The sequence below is a fragment of the Lynx rufus genome, unplaced genomic scaffold (genome assembly GCF_022079265.1).
Source record: "Lynx rufus isolate CCGP_SWC_20201006 ecotype Redwood Valley unplaced genomic scaffold, mLynRuf1.p SCAF_5, whole genome shotgun sequence".
In the NCBI taxonomy this organism is placed as follows: domain Eukaryota; kingdom Metazoa; phylum Chordata; class Mammalia; order Carnivora; family Felidae; genus Lynx; species Lynx rufus.
The window spans coordinates 37,127,822-37,147,920 of NW_025814867.1; the positions used below are offsets into that span (position 1 = coordinate 37,127,822).

The window sequence follows — 20,099 nt, forward strand, 5'->3', positions numbered from 1 at the left end:
TTGCCCAGCACTTAGTAGGAAGGTAATAAAAATAAGTTGAATGAGTGAGCTCTATTATGAAGTGTTCCCATGTAATTAGTCTTTTACAACATTTTAAAAACTGTTTTGGTATTGGTGTATCATAGTATAAAGGTTCCCGCGTGTTTGGGCGTCCCACTACCCCCCCCCCCCCCGTTTTGTTTATTTGTTTGTTTGTGTGTTTTAACATAGGCTTCATGCCCAGTGTGGGGCCCGGACCCATGGCCCTGGGATCAAGACCTGAGCTTAGATCAAGAGTTGAATGGGGTGCCTGGGTGGCTTAGTCGGTTAAGCGGCTGACTTCGGCTCAGGTCATGATCTCGAGGTCCATGAGTTTGAGCCCCGCGTCAGGCTCTGTGCTGACAGCTCAGAGCCTGGAGCCTGTTTCAGATTCTGTGTCCTCCTCTCTCTGACCCTCCCCTGTTCATGCTCTGTCTCTCTCTGTCTCAAAAATAAACGTTAAAAAAAAAAAATTTTTTTTTAAATAAATAAATAAATAAATAAATAAATAAATAAATAAATAAATAAAGAGTTGAATGCCCAACTGACTGAGCCAGCCAGGTGCCCCTACCACCCCCACCTTTTTAATAGCATTGTGAGTTTCCATAGAAGTTCAGAGGAAGCATCCACTTAACTTTCTTGTTGAAGATTCAACTGAGTTTGTGACTGCCTGAGTGGTGCATCTGATTAGGATAACAGAAACAAGGTGATTATCCAGGTCTCCTGCTTCCTGCTTTATTGCTCTATTTAGCCTTTTATACTGCTCTTATGAGACCTGCATAAAGGACCTGTGTGTGTGTGTGTGTGTGTGTGTGTGTGTGTGTGTGTGTGTGTGTGTGTGTGTTTTAACTTTTCTCAGATTTAATGGGCGTTTATTTAACAGTAATGTCCTGCGTCCTGCAGGGTGCTTTACAAATAATATTTCTGAAAAGAATCCTTTAACTTAGCAGCCTCCCACGTATCTGTTTAAACTTTGTTACTGATTGTGGACTGGCTCTTATTTGTGACTTCTTAGTATTTTGCTGATGCCATAGTAAGGTATGACTCACCCTCATCCAAAGGTACTTTTCTTTAAAAAAATTTTTTTCTTAAGTTAATTTATTTTGAGAGAGACAGAGAGCTAGTGGGGGAAGGGCAGAGGGAGAGAGAATCCCAAGCAGGCTCTGGGCTGCCAGTGCTGAGCTCGATGTTGGGCTTGAACAAACCGCGAGATCATGACCTGTGCAAGAGTCTGACGCTTAATGGACTGCGCCACCCAGGTGCCCCAGCATAAGGTACATTTCTGTTGGTAGATTCTGGCCCATAAATAGTTGCCCTTTGTGTGCCCTTACCACCCCCCTCCCCCAGTATCTCTCATAATCATTTTCCTGATTCGCTCCAGTCTGTTCTACCTTGTTTCCTAAACGTGTATTTCTCAGGTGCTGTCTTTGGCCTTGTTTTTTCTTCATCTTCTTCCCTGGCAGTCTCATAAAACAACTGCAAAGATCACTCACGCATTTTATTTACTGGTTAACATCTCTCTCAGATACAGTTGCATCCTGCATATCCCATAAACCTTGAGAGAGAGAGGCTTAGATATCTTGACTAACTCTGTAACTAAATTACCTTATATGTCACCTTGCAAACAGAGCTCTTTTTTCCTTCCTCTGCTGAAGTTCTGAGTTGCTCCTGTATTTGCAATTTTTGAAAAGAAGGTCACTATCTTTTTTGTCATTTGGGCTCTAAACCTGTCCAAGTCATGCCAGTTCTATAATGTCTCTTAAATCTGTGACCCACTACTCATTGCCACTACTACAGTTAATTCAGGAATTAATTTACTCTGCCCTATTCCTCTCCCATCCCCATATCTTATGAAAACCCACATTCAGAGGGGGTGCAGGGTGCTCGTTTTCATAGCTTCATAATACTAACCACCTGTTTCAAATTTGATAGTCCTTAACACTTGCATCAACCCTGTCTCCACTGTATCAGGGTCTGGTAGTGCCTTTTCTTATAAATTCCCTGATGAAGGCACCTGGGTAGCTCAGTCGGTTAAGTATCTGGCTCTTGTGATTTCGGTTAGGTTATGATCTTGTGGTGGGATTGGGCTCTGCTTTGGGATTCTCTCTCTTTACTCCTGCATGCCTCTCTCTCTCTCTCTCTCTCTCTCTCTCTCTCTCTCTCTCTCTCTAAATAAACATTAAAAAAACTATTAAAAAAATAAAGCACCAGATGAAGAGCTTTCATAACTTTTCCAAAGTTGTTCCAAGTTCAAATAGACCATTGGCTTTCCAGCTTCTACCTGCTTCTTAAAACAAAAAAAGCTATAGTGTTATTGACTTTGGGGAAGCTCATAACTTCTGATGCATCTCCAGAAAAACCCAAGGAATCAGTTGGAATCATTGTGACCTAAACCACTGCAACTTCACTGCTGTCAGGTTATTTTTAAGGCTACAGCTTTGATCATGCTACTTCCCATACCCTAAAATTGTATTTGGATCCCCACTGTTTTCAGAAAGTTTAAATAATTTCCAGACAGCCTGGCATTCCGGGCTTATTACATACTGGGTTAGAACTAAGTTTCCAACCTTATAACCTGTCATTTCCCACCGTACTCTACATATACCACATGTCATAGCCCAAATGGGTGGATCTGAGGGCCCTTGGTCTGGAATGCTCTGCTCATACCCTCCCCCATGCCCTTTCATCTCTGCATCGAAAATTCTTCCCTACTTCACAGATCTAGCTTGAGTATCAGCTGTCATAAGCTTTCTCTGATGTGCCCAGATGAAAATAATACCACATTTATCTCTTGTAACACCTAAAACTTTGTATCCTGGATTATAGTTGTTTATGTACATTGCTCTTACTAACTAGATGTTCTCACACATCAGGATTTCATTTGCACATCCCTGTAGCATCTGGCACATAGTAATAGTAAGCACTTACCTTTTTTTTTTTTTTGATGCACAAATTGTCATTTAATCAGTTTCATCTTGAGATTCACCTATTCCTTGGGCTAAAGTTGAAAGTATTGTTGGGCTAGTATGGCTACACACTGTGAAAGTCTTATTCGTGGAGATACTTGTACATAAAGGCATAATTCCCCATAACTTACCATGATTCTGCCCCACTAAAGTAATTCATTTTGAAGTTTCCACATAGGGCACTGTAGTAAAAGTGAGCCTGTGGGCATATATATTTTTTTACTTCATGAACCTTAGAAGTATATCAGTATTCTGAGATGACCAAACTAGGACTCAGAATATAGACCTAATTTTTGGTTCCACACATCCAGCTAAGCTTAGATAACCCATTTAAAATCTCTTGGTTTTAATTTCTTCTGTAGGAGAAAAGTTGAATGAGAGAGTTTCAAATGTCACTTTGAAATGAAAAAAAAAAAAATGTAAATGCTTTAGAACAAGAGGTGGCCAACTTTTCCTTTAAGGGACCAGGTAGTACTTTAGCCTTTGCCAGCCCACTGGTGTCTGTTGCAACTACTCAACTCTATTGTAGCTTGAAAGTAGCTATAGACAATGTATAAACTAATGGACCTAGCTATGGTTCAATATTTGATTTATAAAAACAGGCAGCACCTGTGGTTTGCTGACCTCTTTAGAAGTTAGTGTCAGTGTAGGCTAACTCAAGAAGTCTGGACTAGTATTAGATGTAGACTCTTGGCTTTGTTCTTTTTATATAATGAAAGTAACCCTGTTGGTTGAATATTTACAATACAGATGTGAATAATCAGTAAGTCCACTGTCTTCTTCAGCTTCTTTCCTGGGTAACCACTGTTAACAGCAATGATTTTTAAAATGTAATACATGGTATATCCACTTTGGATAAAGGTCTGGTAGTTTTTTATAAAAGTAAATACACATCTACTCCATGACCCAGCAGTTCTACTCCTAGGTGTTTACCCAAGAGAAATGAAAACATAAGTTCACAAAAATACTTGTACAAGAGTATTCATAGTAGCTCCAAACTGGAAACACTCCAGGCGTCCATCAGCAGGAGAGTAGGTAAACAAACTGGTATGTCCAAACAGCAGAATACTATCCAACAATAAAAAGGAACGAACTATGGATACACAAAACATGGATGAGTTTCACAGGCTGAGCAGGAAAGAAGCTTTGCCTAAGAGAACACATATTATATGATTTCATTTATGTGAATTCTAAAACAAGCAACACTTATCAATTGCTGGAAAAAAGCCCAGAATGGTGTTTACCTCTAAGGTGGTGGTTGTGGGGATTGGGAGGGGGCACAAGAGAACTTGACAGGATGGTGGTAATGTTCTGTATCTTACTAGGGACTTGGATCATACAGAATGTAGTTGTCAAACAACCCCCCCCCCTTTTTTAAACTTTTTAAAAATTTAGTTAACATACAGTATATTAGTTGTAGGTGTACAATACAGTGATTCATCAGTTCCATACAACACCAAGTGCTCATCACAAGTGCATTCCTTAATCCCCATCACTTGTTTTACCAGTCCCTCTACCCACCTCACTTCTGGTAACCATCAGTTTGTTCCCTGTAGTTAAGAGTCTTTTGTCTGTCTCTCTGTCTCTGTCTGTCTCTCTTTTTCCTTTGCTCATTTGTTTCTTAAATTCCACACATGAGTGAGATCATATGGTATTTGTCTTTCTCTGACTGCCTTATTTAACTTAGCATTGTACTCTCTAGCTCCATCCATGTTGCAAATAGCAAGATTTCATTCTTTTTTATGGCTGAGTAATATTCTGTTTGTGTGTGTGTGTGTGTGTGTGTGTGTGTGTGTGCACACACGTGCACACACACACCCACACTACTTTATCCATTCATCAACTGGAGGACACTTGGGCTATTTCCATAACTTGGCTATTGTGGATAATACTATAAGCATTCTGGTGCATGTATCCCTTTGAATTAGTATTTTTGTATTCTTTGGGTGAATACCTAGTAGCACAATTCTGGATTGTACAGTAGTTCTTCTTTTTCTTTTTCTTTCTTTTTTTTAAATTTTACTTTTAAGTGATCTCTACACCCAGTGTGGGGCTTGAACTCACAACCCCGAGATCAAGAGTTGCATGCTCTACCGACTGAGCCAGCCAAGCACCCCAGTAGTTCTACTTTTAACCTTTTGTGGAACCTTCATACTGTTTTCAGAGTGGCTGCACCAGTTTACATTCCCACCAACAGTGCAAGAGGGTGGTTCTTTCTCCACATCCTTGCCAACACCTGTTGTTTCTTGTGTTGTTGATTTTAGCCATTCTGGTAGGTGTGAGGTGATATCTCACTGTAGTTTTGATTTGCATTTCCCGGATAAGTGATGTTGAGCATCTTTTCATGTCTTTTGGCCACCTGTATGTCTTCTTTAGAAAAAATGTCTATTCATGTCTTCTGCCCCTTTTTGGATTATTTGTTCTTTGGCTGTGATGGTCAAAACCTGTCTAATGGCACATTAGAGACTTGTGTATTTCATTAAGTGTCATTTTTCCCCTCTGTTTTAGTTATTATGCATGATGAAGTGTTTAGGAGTGAAGTGTACATACTGACGTCTAGAACTTGAAATGCATTTAAAAAATAAGTGGTGAATAGATACAAGATATAGTAGAATGTTAACGGTAGAATCTAGGTGAATTTCTGGATGTTCATTGACATTTGACCTTACTGTGTATGTATAAACAATGCTAATAAATACTAAAGAAAAAAATATATGAATACATTTATGTGTTTCTCCTGACTGCTTTCCACCAGTTGTGGAGTCTCTCCTATAGAGAATGATTAATGATTGTTTTATCAGTTTTCCTACTAGTCCTGTTTCAGTGCATTTAGATATATGTATATACTTATTTGTGTATGTGTATATATATGGAATATGTAGGAATAAGTAATTTTCCACTTTTACATGAGTAATAGGAAGAATGTATGTTTTTAAATTTGCTTTCTCCCTTCCCCTGTCACTTAATGTGATTTGACTGTGTTTCCATGTCAGTATTTAGTTCATTCCTTTGAATCATTGTATAATCCATAGTGGAGAGATATATATCCAAGACATATATTTTCTGTTATGAATATTGAGATTGTTTCCAGTATTTCTCTTAAAAATTGCTGCTCTGCATGTGTGCCACAATTTATCTGGGCTAGATACTGAGTATGCCACTTTATGGTGATGGAATTACCACTTTATAGTATATGCTTTTTTTTTTTTTTTAACTCGAGAGAGCACAAGTGTGGGAGAGGGGCAGAGGGAGATAATGAGAGAGCATCTTAAGCAGGCTCCTTGCTGAGCCTGGTGTGGGGCTTGATCCCACAACTCCGGGATTATGACCTGAGCCAAAATGGAGTTGGACACTCAACTGACTGAGCCACCCAGGTGCCCTAGTATATGCTTATTTTTATATTAACATTTACTGTCCTCCAAAAAAGCTGTACCAATTTATACTTCCACCAGCAGTGGATGAATGGACCAGTTTCCCTTCAACTTTCTGAGCACTGGATATTATTACTCTTTAAAAATTTTTTTTTGCCAGTTTGATGGGAAGGTAACATCTGGTTGGTTTATTTTGCAGTCTCTCTGATAACTACACCTGAGCATATTTTTGTTTGTCCAGTTTCCTTTTTTTTTTTTTTTTTACAGTCCCTCATCTCTTTGCTCCCTTTTGTCTAATTAAATAATTAATTTTGATGCAGAGACAGTGCAGGTGGGGGAGGGGCAGAGACAGAATCATAAGCAGGCTCCCAGCTGCCAGCCCAGAGCCCAAGGGAGGGCTTGAACTTGGGAAACTGTGAGATCATGACCTGAGCCCAAACCAAGAATCAGAGGCCTAACCAACTGAGCCACCAGGCACCTCTTAATTTGTTTATTTAAAAATACTTGTTTTTCATTAACATTATCACAGATTTAACATTTTTTTATAATTTATTTAGTTTATTCACTTTGGGAGAGAGCACCTACGCAAGTTGGGGAGGGGCAGAGGGAGAGAGAATGAATACCAAACAGGCTCTGCACCATCAGCGTAAAGCGTGGTGTGGGGCTTGAACTCACAAACTGCAAGATCGTGATCTGAGCCGAAGTCGGTCGCTTAACTGACTGAGCCACCAGAAGTTTAATAGTCTTTTAATGGGCTCTTCCTAATCACTTATCCCAAAAATATGTTGAATAATCCATCATTTCCTCACTGATCTGAATTGCCAACTTTCTTACATACAAAACTTCGTCTTACGAATCGTTTCTTGGATTTTGTTGATTTGTGTCTGTTCCTGTGTCCTTATCACACTGTAGTATGTAAGCTGTATGTGAGCGTTTGTAAAATAAAATACATGTGTGAGGCATGCCTCCTCGGTGGCGCAATCAGTTGAGCATCTGACTCTTGATTCTTGAGATTCTCTCACTTCCTGTCCCTCTGCCTCTCTCCTCATGCACATGCATTCTCTGTCTCTAAAATAAAAAATAAAGTGGTGAAATTTGTGTGGATACTGAGTGTCCAGTTTTGGTGTCACATAGGCTGGCCTTAAAGTAGGGGTGCCTGGGTGGCTCAGTCGGTTAAGTATCTGACTCTTGATCTCAGCTCAGGTCTTGATCTCAGGGTGGTGAGTTCAAGCTCTGTGTTGGGCTCCACGCTGGGCATGAAGCCTAGTTTAAAAAACAACAACAAAACACTTAGGTAACTTACAGGGCATACTAAAAATATAGTTTATCTGTAGAAAGAGTCTATTCTCTGAAAATTGGGAGAATAGTTAAAGCCATTTGGACGTGTATGTGTTTTAGGGGTAGAGCTCTGTTTATTTTTTGTAAAAACTTCTGATTTGGAATTGTTTATTTCCTAAAACAATCATATTTCATTTATTCTCAAGTTTGCTAATTGAAACTGGTTTTACTGATCAAGTTAAATATTTTTGCATTTCTATTTTCATCTTTATTCTTCCCTTTCCTTGAATTTATTTTAGTCTTGAATTAAAAACCTGGCTTGTTGTTGTTGTTAGTCTTGTGTTTTAGTGAATGAATGTAAGGATTTTTGTTTGCTTTCTGCTCTGAATATATTATTGTTTTGAATTTTGAATATTTCAGGTTTCATTGTCTTTTTTTTTTAATTTTTTAAATGTTTTATTTATTTTTGAGACAGAGAAAGAGAGACGGAGTACTAGCAGGGGAAGGGCAGAGACAGAGAGAGAGAGAGACAGAGAGAGAGAATCCGAAGCAGGCTCCAGGCTCTGAGCTGTCAGTGCAGAGCCTGACGCGGAGCTAGAACTCATGAACCATGAGATTGTGCCCTGAGCCATAGTTGGAAGGTTTAACTGACTGAGCCACCCAGGCATTCTTTTTCATTTTTTTTCTTTTAACGTTTATTCATCTTTGATGATGGAGAGAGACAGAGCGTGTCAGGGGGAGGGGCAGAGATAGAGGGAGACACAGAATCCGAAGCAGGCTCCAGGCTCCAAGCTGTTGGGACAGAGCCTGATGCAGGGCTGGAACCCCCAGATGGTGAGATCATGACATGATGCTTAACTGACTGAGCCACCCAGGCATCCCGGATTTGTCTTTTTAATCCAAGGACTAAATAGAAATCCATTTTCTAAATTTTTGTTTTAATTTCTAATATATTTACTTAAATTTTAAAGAATGTGGCTTTGATTTTTTTTAAGTTTATAAATTTGGGTTTTTTTGTGTTTTGTAACTTGTCATGATCCCTTTAGGGACAGTGTTGCAAGTTTGTAAAGAGTTTATTTTCTGGTGGCTACAAAAGTTCTGCATATATTAGGTAACTGTTAGTTGTGTTTTAAAAATAGTTACTGTCCTTTTTGTTATTACTTACTTCATGTGTGGATTTTTGGGAGAGCTATGTTAAAACCTCTATATAGGATTGAGGTAATTTTGTAATTTTGCCTTTGCTTTACATATTTTAAGCGATTTAGCATCACAAAGGTTCATGGTTGTTAATGCTGCATATTCTTGATGTGTTTGTATTTTTATTAATAAGAAACATGTTTGTACTGTTTATGCTTTTTGACTTGAATTCTAGTTTGCTTAGAGTCATAATGTTACATCTAGATTTCTTTTTGTTAGGCAAGACCTACTTTGTTTTCAACCATTAGGTGGTATAATTTTAGGTTTCTTCCATAATAGCATTCAGTGGATTTTTTTAACTCACTTTAAGAATGTTTTTTAGGGGCGCCTGGGTGGCTCAGTTGGTTAAGCGGCCGGGGTCATGATCTCGCGGTTTGTGAGTTTGAGCCCTGGGTCGGGCTCTGTGCTGACAGCTCAGAGCCTGGAGCCTGCTTCCCATTCTGTGTCTCCTTCTCTCTCTGCCCCTCCCCCACTTGTGCTCTGTCTCTCTCTATCAAAAATAAATAAAATTTAAAAAAAAAAATAAAAAAAAAAGAATTTTTATTACTTCACTATTAATTTTTTTGTCATATTATTTTTGGATTTTGTTATTAAATTTAAACAAATTAAAATTTTTAACTTTATATAAAATATTAATGAATATAGTGACAAAAGGAGATCATTGCTCACCTGGCAAATGATGTGTGGATTGCAGAGGGGCACAAGGGCTCTTTGGAAGTGATAGAAATGTTCTGTATCTTTCGTGGTAGTTTCACAGATTATGCAACTGTCAAAACTCACTGGGATTATACAGTTAAAATTGATAAAAGTTATTCTGTCTAAATTATTCCTCAAACCTGAAAAGGAAAAGAAATTAAAATCAACACTTAGATGTTGCCAGTAAGTCTTACTGGTTGCTCTGCTCACCATTGTTTTATGTATTCCTCTTAGATTTTTAAAGAAAACTTTAAAAAATGGAAATACACAATTAACTTATTTTGGAATTCAGTCTATGATCTTTGTCCTCTTTTTGTGAAGTTAGATATTATGTAAATAAATTGTTTTTCAAAAAAAGAAAAGAATGATGGTGTGCTAGAACTCAAATCCTCCTTGGCTACATCCCCAGTCCCAATCCTGAACCCTTCTTCCCTTATTCAGAGGTCACTGCTGTTTATGAATTTGATTTGCAAGTTTCTGTTCCATTAACAAAGACTCTTTTGTGTATATTTATAGAAATATAATTCTTTTGAGTGTTTTAAATTTAAGTATGTGGTATATATCATTTTGAGATTTTTTTCCACTTGGAGTTTTTGAAATCTGTTTCATTCCTTTTTTAATAACTGTTTATAGTTCTCCATACATTATGTTTTATTTCTTTGTTTGAGGACACTTGCATTGCTAGCAGTTTTTTTGCTATTGCCCTTCAGTTTTTTGTATTGCATAACCAATTCTTACAGTTAGGATATGAGGTTAGTAAATTTTCTGAGTCTTTGTATGTCTGGAGATGTCCTTTTGTTTATTTAGTTGGTTGATCTTTTAGTTTACAATCATTCTTCCTCAGTTTGGAATATATCTCATTTTTGGCCAAGAAGATTCAATTACAGTTCTCTGTCTTAGGTACAGCCTGTTTTTTTTTTTTAGAAGCATTAAGAAATTTCCTCGTGTTGGTATTCTGAAATGTTTCTAGGTATTGGATGTTTTCCACCATTTTTCAGTCTTTTCCAGTCTAGACAAAATTTGTTACTTCTTTGAGCATTCTTTCACTTCTGTTTTCTGATGGAATTCCTATTAGATTTGTTGATGATATTCTGGTTCTGTCCCCCATATCTCAACAATTTCCATACATTCCCTCCCTCCTTTTGGGGATTGTTGTAGAAAATCTTGGCTTGATCTTTTAGCTCATTGAATTTTTCCTTAGCTGGCCGATTCACTAGGTTAGTCTTCTGTTTTTGTTATTTATTTATTTATTTGTTTTTGGGAATAATTTTTGTTAAGTTTTTATTTATTTATTTTGAGAGAGAGAGAATGAATGCAATTGAGAGTGGGAGAGGGGCAGAGAGAAAGAGAATCCCAGGTAAGCTCCACACTGTCAGCGCAGAGCCTGATGCTGGGCTTGAATCCATGAACTGTGGGATCATGACCTGAGCTGAAACCAAGAGTCGGATGCTTAACCAACTGAGCCACTGAGGGCCCCCTCCTGTATTTGTTTTTTTAAACAGCTTTATTGAAGTATAATTGACATATAGTAAGCTGTACATATTTAAAGTGTACAACTTGAGTTTTGACATATACTGGCATATATGTGTATACAATAGTGTACTCATGAAACTATGACTAATCAGGATAACAACCATAATCATTACCCCCCAAATTTCCTATTGCCCCTTTGTAATTGATCCTCTCTCCCTACCTCCCAAGTCTCCAGGCAAAAGTAGAGCTGCTTTTGACACTTCAGTTTGTATTTTCTGAAAAATTTTTTTAAATTAATTAATTTTTTTTAACGTTTATTTATTTTTGAGACAGAGAGAGATAGAGCACCAACAGGGGAGGGACAGAGAGAGAGGGAGACACAGAATCTGAAACAGGCTCCAGGCTCTGAGCTGTCAGCACAGAGCCCGACGCGGGGCTCGAACTCACGGACCGTGAGATCATGACCTGAGCCGAAGTCGGACGCTTAACCGACCGAGCCACCCAGGCGCCCCTGTATTTTATGAAATTTTAAAAACATGGAATGTAGTTTATACTCTGTGTGTGCAAGAAGGGGATGACTTGTTTCATTTAGTATGATTATTTCGAGAAATAGTTTAAGAATAGTATTCCATTGTATGGATATACCAGAATTTACTTATTAATTTATTCATTGATGTGCATATGGATTGCTTGTACTTTTTAATAATTACAAATAAAGCATCTATGAATATCCATATACCTTACTTTCTGAACATGTGCTCTTTATTTTTCTTGGTTAAATATCTAGGAACAGATTAGCTGGATCCTATCATAGATGTATGTTGCTAATTTCAAAAAATTGTCAAACTGTTTTTCTAAAATAGGGCTTTTATTTCTTTTATACTCCTACTAGCAGTGTGCGAGAGTTCAGTTGCTCCACTCCTGAGCCACCACTTGGTACTGTCAGTCTTAAAGTTTTCCAGCATTTTTGGTGGGCATGAGCTAGTGGTGTTGGTTTGCCCTTCCTTGATGACTAGTGATGTTGAGCACCTTTTCTTGAGCTTATTTTTTGCAATCCTTACATCTTTGATGAAGTTTTGTTTCAAAACTCTTGTGCGTTAAAAAAAAAATTTGTTGTAAGAGTTCTTTGCTAATTCTAGGGGCAAGGAAGTCCTTTGTTGGTTACATGTTTTGTAAAAGTTTTCTCCCAGTCTCTGGTTTGCTGTTTTATTTTCTTAGGTGTCTGGATTTTTCTTTAGAGTTTAACTCTTCTCCAGGTCAGCTTATCTAATGAGCTTTTTATTTTAATAATCAGAATATGAAATCTGATTTTTAAAAATTGTCCTTTCACCTTCTGTATTTTAAATTCACTATTTTTTCCCCTTTGTTTTATTTGCACCCACTTCTTCTGGGTATTACTTTTCTTTGTTTTGAGCTTGGTACTTTATCAGATTAGCTTTTTCTGAAATCTTTGGTACTTATTGGGTGTGTACTCCTGCTCTTTGTATTTAGACTTTCCTCTCTCGAGAAACGGAACTGTAGGTAGCAAATGTTAGCCGAGAGCTGGTGTAGGTATGGGAACTCTCTACTCCGTTAGGTTTTCACCAATCCTTCCGGACATTGCCAAATTTTTCAGCCCAAGCATCCATACTCCCTGCTCCCACTCTGGAGTAGATGTTATTGCTACTATTAGTAGTTGCTTGACACTGGGAGCAAGTGTGTATTGGGGGGTAGGAGCAAAGTTGCACCCAATCTGGCTGTTCCTCCTATGGAGTCCGCTAGTCCTCTGGTCTTTGACTCAGAGCTCACTCCTCTGCTTCATCTTTGGTGAGCCAACTCACTTATTCCTGGAGGCCTTCTCTGATGAAATCCTTTTCTTTCCTCTCCCTGCTAGAGACAGTTCATTCTTTCTCTCTCTCTCTCTTTCTCTTTTTTCCTCTAGCCCTTGATGTCTATAATTTTTTGCTTATAGGTCTGTCACTTGTGATAACTGAACTCTTGGAGAGAAGGAACAGATCTTACTCTTTGTAAATTTCTATCACCTGGAGCAACACAGAATGCTTGGAAGATAGATTTTTCAGACAATGGGAGTTTTGATTATGAAAGGTAACAACTTGGAGCATGTGGCTGGCTCAGTCAGTACAGCTTGTGCCTTTTGATCTCACGGTTGTAAGTTCACGCTCCACGTTGGGTGTAGAGATTACTTAAAAATAAAATCTTGGGGTACCTGGATAGTTCAGTCATTTAGGTGTCTGACTCTTGACTGGTTCAGGTCATGATCTCATGGTTGTGAGATCTAGTCCCGCATTGGGCTCTGTGCTGAGTGCTGAGCCTGCTTGGGATTCTCTCTCCCCTTCTCTCCCTGCTCCTTCCCCACTCACGCTCTGTCTCTTTCTGTCTCTCTCTCAAATATGAGTAAACGTTAAAAACATTTTTTTAAATTAAAATCTTTAAAAAGTTAACAACTTGAGGCCCGCCAGGAAGAGCAGACCAGGTAAAGGTACCACATGGAGAGGTACTGCTCTGAATGTTTCTCTTATGGTAGGTTAATCTTCAGCAGGTTATTTAATCTTATTTAGTTATTTTATGCTACCATGATTTTAATAAATTATAAAATATGAGTGCAAGTGTACATATACATTTTTTTATTATAAAGATAGTATATGCCCATTAGTTTAAGAAAACTTTTTCAGTAGGAACAAATGTTTTGTGTTTTTTTTTTTGTTAAGATTTTTAAGTAATCTCCACACCCAATGTGGGGCTCAGATTTAACAGCCCTGAGATCAAGAGTCACATACTCCACTGACTGAGCCAGCCAGGCACCCTGGAACAAATAATTTTTTGAACAAGTGGTACTGGGAAAACTGGATATCCACATGCAAAACAATGAAATTGAACCCCTTCGTTATACCTTATACAAAAATGAACTGAAAATAGATCAAAGACCCAAACCTAAGAGCTAAAAAAATCTTAGAAGAAAACATAGATGCGCGTCTTCATAACTTTGGATTAGGCAGTGGTATCTTTTATTTTTTCTTCATTCTTTTTTTTTTTAACGTTTATTTATTTTTGAGACAGAGACAGAGCATGAACAGGGGAGGGTCAGAGAGAGAGGGAGACACAGAATCGGAAATAGGCTCCAGGCTCTGAGCTGTCAGCACAGAGCCTGACACAGGGCTCGAACTCATGGACCATGAGATCATGAGCTGAGCCGAAGTCGGACGCTTAACCGACTGAGCCACCCAGGCGCCCCTAGGCAGTGGTATCTTAAATATGACACCAAAAACACAAACAACCAAAGAAAAAAATAGATGAATTAGACTAGTCAAGATTAAGAACTTTTCCAGGGTGCATGGGTGGCTCAGTCAGTTAAGCATCTAACTCTTGATTTTGGCTCAGGTCATCATGATTTCACCAACATTGAGCAGTGGAGAGCCTGCTTGGGATTCTCTCTGCCCCCCCTCCCACCTCCAACTTCACTTGCTTGCGATAATACATAAATATATGTATTTATATACATACAAATAACATTTTTTAAGTTTTAAAAAATTTAAGAACTTTTCTGCTTTTTTTTTTTTTAATATTTATTTATTTATTTGTGAGAGAGAAAGACACAGTGCAAGTTGGGGAGGGGCAGAGAGAGGGAGACACAGAACTTGAAGCAGGCTCCAGGCTCTGAGCTGTCAGCCCAGGGCTGGTTGCGGGGCTCGAACCCACGAGACGTAGGATCATGACCCGAGCCGAAGTCGGACGCTTAACTGACTGAGCCACCCAGGCACCCCTAGAACTTTTATGCTTTTTAAAAAAGTTTCTAAAATGTTTATTTTTGAGAGAGAGAGAGAGACAGAGCACAAGTGGGGGAGGGGCAGAGAGAAGGGGAGACACAGAGTCTGAAGCAGGCTCCAGCCTCCAAGCTGTCAGCACAGAGCCGGTCATGGGGCTCAAACCCATGAATTGTGAGATCATGACCTGAGCCAAAGTCAGACGCTTAACCAACTGAGGCACCCCAACAATTTTTCTGCTTTAAAGGACACTATCATGAATGCGAGAAGCAACCCATAGAATTGGAGTCAACAGTTAGATATCTGATGAGAGGCTTGTATCTGTACTATATATAAAGAACCTTAGAACTCAAATAAAAAGATAACCCAATTTAAAAATGGGTGTAATACAGGATGTAAATACACAGTTCTCCAAAGAACATACCAATGGCTGATAAGCTCATGAAAAGATACTCGACATCATTAGCCATTAGAGAAATGCCAGTTAAGCCCACAATGAGATACCACTTCACACCTACTAGTATGGCTGTATAAAAAGACAAGAAGTGCTGAGGAGAATGAGGACAAATTGGAACCCTGCTGGTGAGAATGTAGAATGGTACAGCTGCCTTGGAAAACAGTCTGGTACTTAATCTAAGTTACTATAAAACCTAACAATTCCAGTCACGGGTGAATGGACTGTGAATTATACCTCAATAAAAAGCCACTTTTAAAAATTCAAATATACAAAAGATTTTGAACTTGCACTTTTCTATGCCATTGTGTTTTTTTATTATTATTATACTTGCCTCTCTTTAAAAAAATTTTTAACTGTGAACAGAATGCTAATTTATTTACAAAGAGGAAGTAGTTTCTAGTCATCAGAACTCTGAGGAGAGGAGTCTTTGTAGTAGCTGGGGTACCATCAGGTAACTAGGAAGTTTGCAGAAGTTAGGGAATCAGATCACATGGTCTTAAAGTGTGTTGAGAGGATATGTATGTTTGGGCCTTGATAAAGCCTAGCAACTCCCTTGTGCCCAGGTTATGTGTGCTGGTATTGTGGAATAAAGAATTTTTATGGTCTTTTCCCAGGTGCCTCGAGTTTTGAAAAACCCTTGGAATTTCCAGACTGGAGTGTCTATGTTATGCTAGCAGAGTGACTCCTGGTGGGCCCCTTAGTAGCTTCCCTGGAGGCTGGTCCTTAGAAAGACCAACCCTATGATTAGAGGGCTGGGACTTTGAGCTAACCTGACTGAAGGGAGGGAAGAAGAGGGGGCTGGAGATTGGGTTTAATTACATGGCCAGTGATTTAATCACACTCACATAATAAAACCCCGGTAAAAACTCTAGACCCTGAAGCTTAGTGGAGCTTCCAGGTTTGGGAGCAGATTAACGTGTTGGGAGGGTGATTCCCAGAACATTCCTGGAAGATTGGGTGTCAGAGACTGCATTCCATCCCAGACCCCTCTCTGTTTGTGTGGGTGTTCTTTATAACTAATCTTAAGTAGAGCCCTTTCTGGGTTCTGAGTCATTGTAGCCAATTCTGAAATCTGAGGGAGCATTGCAGATCTCCTAGATTGGTAGCCAGTTGGTTAGAAGTTCAGGTGGCATCTGAAGTAAGGGCATTCTTGTGGAGGGCCATGCCCTAAGCTAGTGGAGTCTGTGCTACCCTGGGTGGTTAGTGCTGGAACTGGATTGTTGAACACCCGTCGGGGTTGAAACAAAGTGGCCGGTTGGGACCTATTTCTCCTTCCCTTGGGTGATACAGAATAAACCTTGGCCAGATTTTTTGCTGTTTAGTTTTCTTTTATAGAATCCACATTAATCTCATTTATGAAAACATTTTTTTTAGAGTAAAATGCAATTGATTAGGTTAAGACTTAAACCTTAAATTTAGCCTTAAAGCCTAGTTGCAGTATCATTCCAAAAATATTTCTAGTTTTGTTGTTGGCCTTTTTCCCCCGTGAAGTTTGCTTTTGTCAAATATCTGGACTTTTACTTGCCTTTCTATAATGTGAATAATTAGATAGGTACAACCGTCACCCCTTTTTTTCGTATGGGAGTAGATACTTGCCCAGGGTCACAGCAGAAAAGTGGTCAGGCCAGGATTTGAGCCTAAGTCTGACTCTAGCATAGCCTGTGCATATACCCACCCTGCTCCATAACCTCCTGCTGCATCTGTCCTGTCACCCTTCCCCTAAACAAAATTAAAATGAGAGAGAAGAAAGGGATTTAAAAGTTGGGGCTTCTCAAGGAACAGAAATGAGAGCAGAGGAAAGTCCGTTCCTATGTTAGAGAAGGGTAGAAGTTTAGTCATTGACAGTTCTGTAATGTGCCCTTAGATCTAAGAGTGTAAGTACAGAAGTAGCATTTGTTGTGCTTCTATATATGCCATTAGAACAATGTGATAATATAAAAATACCAATTACAACACGAAGATTTTTGGTATTTGATATTTATTTAAATTTTTTTTTAACGTTTATTCAGTTTTGAGAGACAGACATAGACTGTGAGCAGGAGAGGAGAAGAGAGAGAGAGGGACACACAGAACCTCTGTGCTGACAGCTCAGAGCCTGACACAGGGCTCGAACTCAAACTGTGAGATGATGACCTGAGCTGAAGTCGGAGGTTTAACTGACTGAGCCACCCAGGTGCCCTGATATTTATTTTGAATAAACCTCTTTGGTTATAATTCTGTTGACCTCAGACTATTCAAAATGCTGATGTTTCTTCAGAATTTAGTGCATGCCAATTTCTTTTGTTCCTTAATGACTTAAGGAAATTCTTGAAGGATTTTAAGCTGGGAAATATCAGTAGTATAATAAGCACTATTTAGGCTTCATTTGCTGTTTCCTACTTACATTAAGTAAAACTGAGGCAGACGTGGCACACTGAACAGATTATGTCAGCACCATCCATTACTGACTAGGGTGCCTCCAATTTGATCCCCATCAGTATGTTTGCTAAGCCTATCAGCAAACTGCCTCTAAGGAACTATATATAAGAGCGGTAATTGACAACTTGTGTTTTTCTGGTATTTTTCTTAGTAGGAGAAAAGAGGTTAAAAGTTGATAAAGGTAGGGGTACCTGGGTGGTTCAGTTGGTTAAGTGTCAGACTTGGTTTCGGCTAAGGTCACGATCTTACAGTTCGGGAGACCAAGCCCCATGTCAGGCTCTGTGCTGACAGTGTGGATCCTGCTTCGGATTCTCTTTTTCCCTGTCTCTCTGCCCCTCTGCCACTCATACTCTCTCTCAAAATAAATAAATAAACATTAAAAAAAAAAGTTGATGAAGTATTGCTACCCTTGGGAGTGATCCTTCATATATGATATTCATAAGAGATTAATTTTAAATATTAGGTGTGGGTCTTGGCAAAAGGAACAGATTCAAGTAGAGAAAACTCATTTTAATGCTGGAAACCACGTCTATATTCTTGTTTCTACACTCCCTACATTCAAAATTGACTTAATAGCCACTACTATATGGCATCAGATTTGGGACATGGTTATTAATTTGTGTATTTTATGAACATAACTCTTTATAGGAACTTTCAACACTCTTTTTCATTGTGTAGTGGTTCTTTCGAAAGCCTGTTTGGGTATAGCTTGTTCATGTCTGTTTTATGTTTATTTGCTTTGTAACTTTTTATAAATTTCATTTACATTATTTTTCCTGGAAATTGAAAATCAGATTTTGAAAATGGTATAATATTTTGGGATGACTTAAAAACACAGCTAAATAATTAAACTCTTACCACTTTTGTTTTAAACTTCTCCAGTTTCATACTTACTGCATCAGTCAACATACTACTATGGCCTCATTCCACCTGTTTTTGTAGTTTTATTGAGTGTGGAACAGTCTACACTTGTTACATTTTATATATTTTTTAAATATTTTAATATAGTATTTTATATATTATTTTATAATGTATAAATATATATATGTAAATATATATATTTATGTAAATATTAATAACATAACCCTGGTCTGTTGAATGCAGGATTTTATCTGTTCCTATAAACATCGAGATCTGAAAGAATCCTTTCTCCTATATCTTATTAAATTAGCTTTTGGACTCTGCATGTGTTTCATTTCCCTGTATAGTAAATTGAGCACTACTTTGATATTGGTCTTCCTTTTCTTTTTCTGCAACAGGATTGCTGTATGTGGTAGGATAGTGATGCTATCTGAAGGTCCTCCTGCTGTCCTATCTTCCTTCTGTTCTCTCGCTCCCTATTTTGGCCTGCTGGTAATTGGGGCAAGGGAGGATGGGTGGATTAAGATGAAATTGCTTTAACTATTTCCCCTTTACTTGAAGGGAGGGGGGCAGTCTCCTGCCCACATTTAAGAAATAAAAATTATCTAGTTTTCGGCACAATCCGTTTTGGGGTTGTGGAGTCTTTTAAAAATCAGAAAAACATTGTAGAGCATTTTTCCGGGAGGAGGAAAATGGATATATTAAGAAATATATTATTATAAGAATCTCAAACTCTGAAGGTAATCCTTGCCTGGGGGTGGTGGGAGTCCATAAATTATAGGTCAGGAACCTCTGCTGTAGCCCCTTTGCTGGTGATAGAATCAGGCAAACAAACAAGTAGGTTATTAAGACTAGGAAGTAAAGCTGTTGTTAATTCAACTCCGGGGAATTAGTGTTTCTCACTATTGCTCTATCTGGGGATTTATTATCCTTTGATCAATTTTTAAACACTTAAATGTAAATGTGTGGCTTTAACAACATATCCTAATATGTAATCTTCATGGTGAACTCTTCTGATGTTGGAACTTTGAATGTGGACATTTGAGAAAAGTAATTGATTTTAGATGTTCCTAAAATAAATCACTGGCTTAGGATAGATCTGTTTTAGTGTTTCCAGATTTTGAAGGAAAAAAAGACTAAGCCCTTGATGTTGAAACTTGGGTATGCCAACTCTTGCTTTGTGCTTAGCAGTAGAATTGTGAAGTCCCATTGGTTGGGTCACTTGTCCTATCATTGCTTTTGCATGAGCCTTCCACTTGACTAGTGTTTCCTAAACATCATTTATTGAATACCATCTTCATGATTTGCCTTCTGTGCACATTTCCTGGCTGTTAAGTCCATTCACTTTATAAAACTTAAATTTATGCAAATAACTATTGTGAAATATGGGATTGAAGTGCTAATTCCTTTCTGTTTGCCACTTAAAGGAATATGTGCATATAGGGGTTTTATTCCACCTGAAATCATATTTTATCTTCCTAGAGGACAGCAAGTCCATCTTGGGAGACATTCCCCATGTGCTAGAATTTTAAAGCTCTGACCTTGAACCAGAGTATGATCTGTAGAAGCTATCTGTACTTGAAAGTATCAGTGGAGATGAGGG

General features: G+C 38.4%; 1 protein-coding gene across 1 annotated transcript in view; it reads left to right on the forward strand.

Annotated features, from left to right (window-relative positions):
- ATP1B3 (ATPase Na+/K+ transporting subunit beta 3) overlaps positions 1 to 20,099 on the forward strand; it is a 46,248-nt gene that overhangs the window by 6,515 nt on the left and 19,634 nt on the right. The window lies entirely within an intron of this gene.